This window comes from Eumetopias jubatus, unplaced genomic scaffold (assembly GCF_037043125.1).
Source record: "Eumetopias jubatus isolate StellerSeaLion01/CBP00866 unplaced genomic scaffold, mEumJub1_p1.0 scaffold_1, whole genome shotgun sequence".
Classification (NCBI taxonomy): Eukaryota; Metazoa; Chordata; class Mammalia; order Carnivora; family Otariidae; genus Eumetopias; species Eumetopias jubatus.
The window spans coordinates 75,488,399-75,492,978 of record NW_028274807.1 but is presented as its reverse complement, the minus strand read 5'-3'; the positions used below and the strand labels follow the sequence as shown (position 1 = coordinate 75,492,978).

The 4,580-nt window shown below is 38.3% G+C and overlaps 1 pseudogene; it reads right to left on the bottom strand.

Annotated features, from left to right (window-relative positions):
• Positions 1-2,317: 2,317 nt before the first annotated feature.
• LOC114207148 (large ribosomal subunit protein uL14m pseudogene) lies at positions 2,318-2,766 on the bottom strand (annotated as a pseudogene).
• Between the last annotated feature and the right edge of the window lie 1,814 nt (positions 2,767-4,580).

Here is a 4,580-nt window from a genome sequence, read left to right as displayed (position 1 = left end):
TCCCTAGACCTATTCATTCTACCTGACTGAATACAACCCTATGTATCTAAATTCCACTCTTCTACATCTAATGCATTATAATAATCTTGCTTAGTATCATAGTCGAGTATAGGAAGAATATCTATGCATTATGATGTCTTTCCACCATTTGTTAACAAATTAATACTACATACGCTACGGCATTTATTAAAAGTATACAAATAGGAAGACAGACATTTCACCTTCCTAGGAATCTGGAAATCTATCTTCTACATGATTCTATGTATGCGTATCTTTCTGGAAGGAAAAAAAAGAAAGCTTAATGAAAAAATTAATCATTGTCAGATTGTTCTCTAGAAATTTTGATCTGGAAAGAGTAAAAAGAAACTGTGTATATACAAATATTGTTGTTTGTTTATTCCACAAACACTTATTGAATACCACATATATACCTAAAATTAGAGAAGGCAATGGAAGTGATGGAAAAATACAGAGGTCTGTTACAAATTCCATTCTTTAGGAGTAAAGAGGCATAACCATAATACAAGGTCGAAAGCGACACATTGTAAAAAGAGAGATGGCTGTGGAGCTAAAAGGAAGAAGAGAGGTTGTGTCAGCTGGGAGGATCCCGGAAAGTTTCGTTAAAACAAGATGTTTCCATTTGTCTTCAGCAAACGTCAACCACAATGAAAACACATTAAGACAGCTAAGTATAAAACCCTTCAGCATGAATCTGTTTCCATGGTGTCAATTCTATATGTTTATATAGATTTTTTTTCTGGGTCTCATGAAAAATATTTTAACAAATCTATACAAACAAAAGCATTGAAAGCCACGTTTGCCACAAAACACTCATGTTTTTAGACATTAGTGATTTGGAAGATCAGAGAGTATATTCCCATCCTGAACTACTTCTCTCTTAGAGATTTGGGGAAGTATTTTCAGACTATTCCTCCTTGGAAACTACTGATGCTATATGATTTCATCAGCACAAAATAGTTTCATGAGTAGGAAGGTGCTTATTTCAGGAGCTAAGTTTGAAGGGCTAGAGGTCAGTTTATGAACCAATTATAGTTTATTTCAGAATGTTTCTTGCACTTAGATTATCTCTGAAAAGACATACTCCAGAAGCTATGCTTTCCTGTTTTAGATGAATATATGGATTCCTGTGGTGAAGAGAGAAGCAACAAAAAAAATCCTGTTCAATTAATAAACTCTGGAATCTTGCTATTAATAAAGGATAAATAAACCAATATAGTAGTTATTTGAAAAGTGAAGCAAAGCAATGAATTTTAAAAATGTAACTTAATACATGTTTATTTAGTTTCTATAGGCATGGTGGACACAGCCATGAGAAAGGCAAACAAGGTCTTTGTTCTCCATGCATCTCATGTTCTAGATGCGTGAGATATGGGTTATGGGCAGAGGGGATACCATAGGTAGGAGAGGAAGTAAAATAGATTTGATTAACAAGTAAACAAATTTCAAAACATCATTTCAAATAGTGGTAAGTGCTATGAAGACAGTAATGGAAGGTGACTTGATAGAGAATGGGAAGGGACTTCAGGTGGGCAAGGAAGAGAGGCATATATAAAAAGATGATGTTTGACCTGATACGTGGGTTTTCAATTTACAAAACAATAAGCCATGTAAAAATCTAAGCAGAAAAGCAAGAAGGGCAAAGATCCTAAGGTAGAAAACAGTTTGGAAGATTTTAGAAGAAAAAACAAAGCTAGAATAACAGAAGAATGGTGACTGAGGCTGAGGATACTACAAAGTGAACCTGTAGGGTTAAGGAAGATCATTTAGGTTTGTGTAGTGTATATAAGCAGTCTGGATTTTATTTCTCAAAACCCTGATTTGAAACCATGGTAAGGATTTCTGTATACTTTTTTATACATTAGTGAAATGAAATTTTTATTTTTATATTTGTTCAAAAAAATTCATTTTTGAGAAACTCCTACATGCTAGAGTCTGGAATTGGGGAGAGAAGGGAAACAAGAGGATAGATTTAGTACTTTACTGTGTAAGAATTTATACAGTGATAGAAGAGAAAGTGCTAGAAGCCCTGGGTATATTACACTTATAAAGTATTATGGATATTCTAAGGACTGATCTATTTTCCAGTTGGTAAGATCCTTGTATATAGCATAGCATGTAAATTGAGCCTTGAAATATAGGTATGAATTGAGTGTGTGGAAATAGAAGGTAGAAGGTGCTTAAAAAAAATTTTTTTTTACACGAAAAGGTTTATTTTTTCACAGGACACTGTTCCCCAGCCATGGGGCCCCTAGTTCCCGCTCATGAGTCCCACCGCAGCCAGCGGCCCGAGCCCTGCTCACACAAAGTTCTGAGCAATGGCCAGGACCTTGGAAAATTCACCTTCCCTCTGGCGTAGGCTGGTGGTGATGGGTGTCTTAATTCGGGTCCCTACAGGGTTCCCGTTGTCCTCAATGAGGACCACATTGTTGGAGTCAAACCTGGGGGTCATCCGGGGACCGGGCTTGCGATGCCCCACAATGAGTGCCTTTTTCTTCTGTCCCTTGATGGCCAGCAGTATCCGGTCGCCCACCTTGCCCACCCTGTTCTTGTTATAGACGTGGATGCAACAAGGAGGGCGATGGTATGGGGTATTCCCCAGGGCACTGTTGTCCACCACACAGACCCGCGTCATCTTCTGAATTGCACTGAGGCTTCCGGTGGTGCTGAAACTGCGCTGGCTGAGCGCTCGGCTTGCATGGGTGAAGGGGCCCCAGAGCCCAGCACAGAAAGCCATGGCAAATACGCTCTCGCCGCCCGGGAATATCCCGCTGCCGGCCTCTCTGAAAAGACATTAAGAAAAATACAGAACCTTTTCTGGAACACAGCAAACAGCGATTACAATAAAGTGTTGTTGATATAGTTATCAACATATATGAGACAATGAAGGGAAATTCATCATATATGAGACAATGAAGGGAAATTCATCCATTCATTTATTCAGAGAATATTTATTGAGGAAGTACTATGTGGGAGGTACCAAACTAGCTACTGGTGAACCGTAGTGAATAAAAAAGGCCTTGTTTTTATGTAGAAGTCCAGTAGGGGGAGACAGACAATAAACAAGTAAATACAGACTACAAAGTTGTGATGAGCACTTTGGAGGAAAATAAAACTGAGACAAAGGAAAGGCAGTTCAGTAAATGGTTAAACTTGTTCAAAGAGTGATCAAGAAAGGCCTCTCTAAAAAGTGACATTATAGCAAGGACCTGAAGGACACGGGAGAGTAACTCATGCAAGCATCTCAGTAAGTCATCAAAGCGGAGGAGGTCATAGGCTGAAATGCCCAAAAGCAGGAGCATATGTGAAACGTTCAAGAAAAAGTATAGAGACTAGGATAACTGAAATACTGGGAAAGAGCTGGAAAGTGATAGGAGATGTGGTCAGCAAGGTGAGGTGGGAGGTGCAGGATAGAGACATGGGATAGAATATATATGGTATCATCCTCATGGATGATACCAAGATGAGCCACTGGAGGACAATGAATAAAATAGGAGAATGATGTTTCACTATCAAGAGACACTGTGACTATTGTGTTGAGCAGGACCAGAAAGGATAAAACAGAAGCTGATGGAGCAAATAGGAGGCCACTGTAGTTATCAAGGTGAGTGATGGTGGCCTGGAGCTGGGTCTTTATGGAAAAAGTGATGAGAATGGAACAAATTCTGAAAATACTTTGAACAGATATGATTTGATAATGGATCAAATACTGGGCAAAAAGAGAAGTCAGACTGACACCAGTATTTTATAGCCCAAGCAACTGGAAGAATAGGGTTGCCATTCATTCGGATAAGGAAGACTCTAGGAAGAGCAAGTATTTGTTAGACTGTCTAGATATCACTTTTAGATATAGTAAGTTTGAGATGCCTATCTGTAACTAAGCAGAGATTTTGTGTAGACAGCTGAATCTACAGGTCTGGAGTTCAGGGAAAATGGGCTGGAAATAAAAATTTGGGAGTCATCCTTGTGACTAGAATATAATAACCATGGGGTAAGTCTAGCTGGAGAAGGATATAGAGCCAAGAAAAGGTTTTCCTGAGATGGGAGAAAATTTAGTCTAGCTGTGTGCTGCTGGCCATGGTCCAGTTGAGTTCTACATCTCCCACTCCCCCTGCTTGTGTTCTCTCTCTCACTGTGTATCTCTCTCAGTCAAATAAAAAAAAAAAATCTTTAAAAAAAAATAAAATAAATAAAATAAAATAAAATAAAATAAAAGTGGTATCATTGGGAAAAGTGTGTGTTTTTCTCCAGTATGATTGCGGGGTCAGTTTAGGTGGAGCATTTAATTTAATCAAATTTAATTTTGTAAAATTAGTATGATGTGAGGGGCAGTATTATGCATGAATGGATTCTAAGCAAGGTAAATATATTGGGGGGTAGAAGTACAATGAAAAGTGGTAAGATCTAAAAAGTATAGTTTCTGGAGTATTGCTGGAGGTTGAATAAAAGGGAGACAGATCTGGAGCTTGTGGGTATTGAAAATGTTGCCATTATTGATATTTGATAAAGTCTAGTTGTTTCCCTCAAAGTGTGTAATCAAAGTCAGAGGGAAACAAGATCAT